This window comes from Calidris pugnax, unplaced genomic scaffold, assembly GCF_001431845.1.
Source record: "Calidris pugnax isolate Ruff unplaced genomic scaffold, ASM143184v1 scaffold8, whole genome shotgun sequence".
Taxonomy (NCBI): Eukaryota; Metazoa; Chordata; class Aves; order Charadriiformes; family Scolopacidae; genus Calidris; species Calidris pugnax.
Genome location: NW_015090830.1, coordinates 7,213,403 through 7,220,932, shown reverse-complemented (window position 1 = coordinate 7,220,932; position 7,530 = coordinate 7,213,403). Strand labels below are relative to the sequence as shown.

General features: G+C 34.8%; 1 protein-coding gene across 3 annotated transcripts in view; it reads left to right on the top strand.

Annotated features, from left to right (window-relative positions):
* The first annotated feature begins 215 nt into the window (after nt 1-215).
* The window catches only part of CDH18 (cadherin 18, type 2), a 522,827-nt gene continuing 515,512 nt past the window's right edge, over nt 216-7,530 (top strand). For all 3 annotated transcript variants that reach the window (XM_014941039.1, XM_014941041.1, XM_014941037.1), the window contains exon 1: nt 216-532. The gene's annotated coding sequence lies outside the window, so the exon portion shown is untranslated. The remainder of the gene's footprint in view (nt 533-7,530) is intronic.

Sequence of the window (7,530 nt, the reverse complement as noted above, 5' to 3'; positions counted from 1 at the left end):
AAAATAATGAAAAATACTTCGTTAAATTGCTGGCCAAACTCTTATTGTTTGTACCACTCCTGGAAAAGACCCTGGGGAGCAGCAGCGGAATCTGTGCTATTGATTGGCTGGTTAAATAGAGGCCTATTAGATTCAGACAGGCTGGATTGATTATACAGCAGCAGAAGGAGCTCAGACTCAGAGCTGAGTGAACGTCAGGGGGAGAGAGAGGGAGAGCAAGCGAGAGAAAGCGCGCAATAGAGGGAGACTGTACACACTATAGCATCAGTATGTGACTGCTGGTGCCTGATACCACTGATATCGAGCTCCTTCAGTGGACAACTTGCTGAGCTACCTTTTTTCATTTGCAAGAGGATGCCAGCTCTCAGCGAGTACAACTGATAACAGACTGGACATTGGAATAGTTCGTTTTACTTATAATTACATCTCATGTTCTGCATCTCTGAAGAAAGGCTTATTACGGAAGAACAAAAATTTATCCTGTCCCTGTATCTCACACAGTACTGATGATATACAGAGTTTGATCTTCCAGGTAAGGAAATTATGCTTTGCTTTTCTGAGCAGCTAAAAAAAAGGAAGTATTCCTTTTTTTTATTGCATGTTAAATATAAGCTTTGGTATTTGTTTACAGAATGCATTTATTCCACTTAATTTTTTTTTCACTCACAGATGTTATGTATCAAATACTATGTACATCCAAAGACAACTAAGAACAGAACATGGTTTGTGCATTGTATTTATCATGCTTAACCCTTCAAGGAAATGGGAATGAAGCAGCCAGAAAAGATAATTTCTAAGTACTTCTGTGATGTTTTAATGTAACTTGTCCCAAACATGCTAAGCAGTCTGGAGTAATAACAGCACATAAGATCTCTCATATTATTAATTCATTATTGTACATGTTGTGAAGCCAGGTACAGAGAACATTTATCTGGAGGATTTCTTAGTGCTTGTCAGTAGTTTGAAACAGAATCCGTCTTTTGACTGCAAGCTTACCTCTGCTGCGCAAACATGGTCTGCTTTAAATAATACGGCATTAGACTGCCATCTTTTTATAGATACAGTAGTTATTGCTAACATTCTGCCTGTAAAGCAAAGATCAAGGCTTATGACCTGAAATATGAAACCTAGGATGTTCTGTTCTGCTGTGCTGCATGTTTGAAGCAGCAATCCCATGGACTGATTGCTTGTTTTGATGTGACATTGACAGCACTGTCTCCTAACTGCCTAGCTCTATGTAAACTTTATATTTCCTTCAGCTGTGTTGAAAATGGTTTTGCTGTAATAGGTGATAGGTTGCTGTGATTTTGAAGGTGACAGGCTAAAACTGAAATAACCCAGTTTTTGGTTACATGGCAAGTCATGAAGTTCATTGACTTGGGGTTTACAGGCCACGGGAGCATCACGCTAAAACAACAGCAGTGTCACTTCATTAGTAACACACTCCTTTCAACTGTGGCAATCTGCACCACCTTACTCATCAGTTCATGCACTCTGGTCCTTGCTCCAAGTAGAAAGGAATTTTTCATATACCAGCTATTGCAATTACTCCCTCTGAATGAAGCAGAAGCATAAGCCTATTAACCCTAGCACTTAAACACCCAGCCAAGTACAACTTTCCAATGCTTTGTCATGTTAAGAAACTGCTTAGTGCAGGTTATTGCTGCTAGACTAGGCACCTAAGTGTAATCCATTTTATCCAATGACAAAAACACCACAAATACAGAAAAGCACTTTCTTCTCTTCCTCTATTCAGGTATTTTTAATAAATTTATGTAAAATGCTCAAATACTTAACAATGTCTCTAAATCTGAAATACTAAGTGAAATTCACAGTTATATATACATTTTTTTTGGTAAACTAACAATAATTTGAAGGAGTGCCTAAGTGACCACATGAACAAAATATGCATGGCTTAAGATACAACTTCATCTTCTATAAAGTATTATATGAATAAGCACTGGCAAAACAAGTAGTAAACTGATGAGCCAAAACTAAAGGCTTACTTTAACTACATCATCTGTACTGTTTTATTTATTTATGTTTTCTCTGTGAATAATGTCTTTGCTGTTTGTTGTATACATAATTGATCCATGTCAGCAATTTCAATGTTTTCTTCTGAAATTCTTTCCCAGTAGCAAGAAAATCTCTTGGGGGCACATTTTGCCACCTTAGCTTTCATGGACTGGTATCTTACTCCATGAAATACTGCCAGAGGTGACGACTGCATACATTGACTATGGAGTCAGTGTTAGAATCTGATCATAAATAATGGAGAGAAACCCTTTACATTTTAATTAAGTGACAGAAAATTTTAACAGTGGGACAAAGGCTGGGGTTTCGAGAGTTAGATCTTGAGTTAGTCTGTAGGCAGACTTTTATCATGAACTAAGATAACTGGATGTCTAATTCACTTTGACTTCTTACAAAATTCAAGGCCTGTCTCAAAATATTTTATGTGCAGTTTGACTTGCAAAAAGAATCCTTACGTATGCTCAAAAGCTTTCTTACAGCTTTTATTCACCTGTTTCTTTTCTCTCTGAAAAGAAACCTTATTTACTATACCTGTGCTTTTTAAATATACCTTAAAATTTTGTGATTGGAAATAAAATCAAGCTCTCTCTGATTTCCAATACAGCAATATGACTCTCTCCGGTTTAACATCTGCTAGTATTCAGGTTATGCCCATGGAACTCCAAATAACATTAAGGATTTTTTATTTCTGTAAAGCGAATATTCCGTTTGAACATCATTAAAAAAAAACCAAACAAAACACAAAAGAATATCAGAAACCCAAACAATTAGTTAAGATTATAATCATTAAATACGTTATTTATTTCCACATTAAAGATTTACAGTGTAAGCATCTTGCTTTGTCATATTCAGGAAAAAAATGATGAAAAAAATCAAATCAGAAAGATTTAAAAAGTTTACATATCACAAATTGGGCATTTTCTTTCAAGTCTATAATGCTGTCAATCTGGGATGCTTTCCAACATTTTAAACTGATTCCATTGTATCAACTTTTTCTCAAGAAGACAAATGTGGCCTTTTGAAACTACATTTACACTACTTTTCAGCTTAAACTCACAGAAAGTGGAATTTATTTTTATATTCCTAGATAACTTGAAGCCATTAGGGGGCTCTTTTCTCCTATGATATCACTCAGCAAGTTGCATGATATAGCTGGATACTAGTCTCATTACAAAAAAAAAAGAAAAGTTTGCTTGAATGAATCTATTCTGGGTGTAGACTATTTTAATAATAATATTTTAATAATAAAGAGAAATTAACAAATCTTTATTGGTTTCCTTTTTTTTTTTTTTCCCTCCAGATAATTAAAAGAGGATATTTCTTCCATTTACAGTTAGATAGTTATGTTTTGAAATTATGTTGTGAAGGAGAAGCAGGGAACAACATTGAGGAAGAACACAATACTTCGAAGTAAACTCTGGGGTTACTAAATCAAGTTAACTTGATCCAGGCTGATCAGACTGGATATGAAGTACCACTAATGTCCAAAAACTTAAGTTTACTTATTCCAGCAACTGTGACCAAAAGTGCAGCTAATGTTGGAAAAAAAAAAAAAAATGTTGTCCTGCTGAGTACTGTTATATTGTACTGACAGGAACCTTAAGTATAAAGAACAGACATGCTCTTCACTTACACTACTTTCTTTCAGAAGAGCAGAGCATGTCACCAACATTTTTGGATGACTGGTTCATTGCACAAAGTGAGACAGAAGGGTAGTTTAAATACTGCAAACATTTACTCACGTGAGTAGCTGCACTGGAGTTATGGTGGACTATTCTAATATCATATGTTCTCCCTATTACACCTTTATTAGTTGCTGTAAATTCATTGCACCACTGCACCTGAAATTGCTTGTGAAGTTCACTGTTCTTTGTGGGAGTTAGAAATAACTACTGAATAGCCAAACTCAGACTAAGAAAAAGTAATAAAGTAGTTGTAAAACACAGCAAGGTAGTTGCAGGCACTGCAGCAGGATACTGAGTTGAGGCCAGGAGAAACACGAGAGTCAAAAATCATGCAAAATGGTTATCCAATTGTTCTACCTTTGAAGAATTTTCTTATTCCTGCCAACCTTGAAAGAAAAGATCCCATGTTGGTAGATGACTTTACCCACTCTGACCACCTTGCTACTTTACATTGTTTAGCTTGGAGAGATTCAATACTACCAGTTCCACTAAAAAAAATCCAAAGAAAATAAAAAAAAGGACTGACATCCTTTGTGCTGCTCTATATTCATGACATAGGAGAATAATCTGGTGAGGCTGAAAATTTCTTTATGTTTGGTTTTTGAGGTTTTTTAGGCTAAAAAATTAGTCCTTTCTTGATTTTACTGCAGATCTGAATAGTCTCTGAATTTATACACACACAGAGAGCAACTATTTCATGACATGCAAGGAAGAGCTGTGTTCTCTTAAACAGCAGCTAGAAATTCCAACCAGGATCTGAAGACATTGTGTTATACTGCTGCATAGTCAGGGAAACAACCTTAGTTTGAGGTTCATGCAATATAATCAAAATTGTAAAAATATGAAATAAATGAAGTATTATTTCTGAGTTACATAGCCAATGGTTCAGATTGATGGCAGATGATCTTCAGTAACTACGTTACTACCACATAGCATCATGCATATTAGTTTACCATCAGTGGAAGTGGGCTTTCTGATTGCTGTAGAGCAGCTAAAGTTAACTGTGACTTGCTTGCATTTCAAGTAATTAACTGCATACATGAACAGTCACCAAAGCTGAGCTGGTATAGTTATTAGTTATCCTGACTTTATTTAAAGCCCAAATCAGACTGAGCAAATTGCTTGAAGATGACACGAGCCCTGTGGCATAAGGAAGTAACAGAGACAACTTCTTTGTTGGAGTCAAGTGCCCTAGCTCTAAGACTCCTTTATCCTCTATAAAACACAGTATAATTCAATTGTATGCTCTGCTGCTTTGAAATCAATGAAATTCCATTTAAAAAATAATAATTAAACTTATATAAGATTCTTGCCACAAAGTTTCTGCAGAGCTTCACTGCAGAGGTAACTCTTACTGGTTGATTAATTTATCCCTTATATACACATACTATGCTAAGCACTTTACATTGATACAACAATTTTCATTCAGAAAAAATTTCAAAGTATTATTATGGCAACCAGAAGTCACTGAAACTTCAGCTAATGAAATCTGCAACAGTCTGGGATGCTCCATTAACCATGAATAGATCATTTGTCTCTGATGAATGTTTAAAGACTGATAAAAACAAATTCTTCAGACATGTACTCAAATAAGAAATACTTATGATTTTCTTTCCTGTTCCATAGTTTTCTAAAATATATGCAGGAAATCATTATACATCTAGATGTTAGAAATAAAGAAGCTTATAAAGGCAATTAATGTACATATTGTCAAAACATTTTAAAGATAAATAGTAACAGCACTAACTAAAATACATATTAAAATGTAATAAATAGTAAACGTTCTTCCTTTTAATTGCTCTACTGGAACAAAAATACATAATTCAGCAAATGGGGATCTTTCACAACTCCTGTTCATGTTGGATCTAGTCATGTAACTTGCACTGAAAGAGCAGTCTGCAGCTTCCTCATGTTTGCATACTATCCCTGGGTTAAACCTAAATATACATATATATATCTATATGCCCATATGTCTCTACATCTACCTGTATTAAAGCTTATCCTTTACTGTCTATATTCCACACAGATGTATATACACCTGTTATAGTAAATTTACAGTTTTGAACAATACATCCTGTAAAATCCATCCATGTTCTCTGTGTTTGACAGAAGAAAAGGGTTTATCACTTGCGATCGGAAGCCACTTGAGGGTACAAGTTATGAGCAAGGTGCCACCAAGAAATGCAGATCAGCAGATGCCAGGATCCTAACAACAAAATGTTATTTCCCCTGATATTGGAAGTATTTGGAAGTATTAAGATCATCTGCTTTAATACAGTGAGACAGCAGAAATACTTTGCTGTACAGCATGCCAAAGATACCATTGTAGTGTGCAGAACAGTTTGGAGAAAAGCTCTTAAAATTTTTGTGTTTACTTGAATTTCAAGATATTTAGAACTGAGCCAAAACTGCTGTTGCTTTGGAAAACACTGTGTTTGGCTCTGGAACAAGGCATGGACAAATCTTTCTCTGAATAGCAATTATGAACACTAGTCCATGGAGTATAAAGGATGTGAACAAAGTCCTTCGGAGCAGCCGATAGTGAGAAGTATTTCATTGTTCTTTGGCAGATTTGTAACACTGAGAATTTACATGCTTAACAGTAGTAACAAAACTATGGCAACATCTTAATTATTTATATATCTTCTCATCTTTTTTTTTTTTTTTTTTTTTTTCCCCAGAACACTTTATAACTGATTTAGGAGATAGGACTCTGAAATTTTTTTCTGCCCTCCAGTTATCAGCCATTAAACTGTAGAAACCACCCCACAGCAGAACTCCCACAAATTCACCTTTGGGCAAGATGTCAAAGGTGAATATATTTAACTGTCAAAAATTATGTAATAAAATGTTTCATTGAACACAGTGAAACAATAGGTTTGTTCCTAATACTGTACAGTAATTAGTAATAACAGCTCTTTTTGGCCCAGAATATTTAACGATGACAGTATGAATATTTTGTACCCTATGGAAACTATATATGCTAGAAAGCAGAAAAGCAAAGCAGTACCTTACTTTTAATTGTCCCATAAATCTGTTTTTCATAGGCATACATAGTCTTCACTAGTATTTAAAACTACTGAAAACACATTTTAGTGCTTTGCTTTTCCTTACTTCCTAAGTCCCATTAATAATTCTTAGTTCCATGCAACATAGCTGTACTGATATGTATATAGGGACAGTTCTGAAATCAATATTGTAACTTTTAACTGGAAATATAAACAAAATCATCGGCTTCTAGTTAAGCGCAGGAAAGCATGTAACTTAACTGAATGGACATTACTACTCTGGGGTTCAGGTGGCTTTTTGTTGTTTTTTTCTTCTTTCATCATGTGACAATTTTTGTAGATGGTGCACTTTCTTGAGTGAGATTAAATAATATAAATGTATCTTTCATATTTTTTAAATTAAATTATAACAGACTGTACCTTTTCAATACTGTATGGGAAAAGAACATTTGAAATTATCTTCTTAAATGATATCACAAGTAAACATTTCACAGAGAAACTTACTTTCAAGATCCCTGCCCTATTTTGAGACACAGGAAATTTGAAACAGCTTCAGGTAAGCTTGGATGATATCCAAAGCACCCAATCTTGGATGTCTGCCTATTAATACTATGCACTGTTGTACATCAAGCACTTCCTTGATGATTTCAAACAGGATCTTGTAGTGAAGTGTAGAATTTAAGTAGCAAAATTGCAGTGATCAGTATGTAGTTTTTATTACTATCAGTGGCCAGAATTATAGTTGTTATGAAGCTGCTTATCAGTACCAAAGCTAGAGCAAAGAATGAAAGCTCTACAGTGTT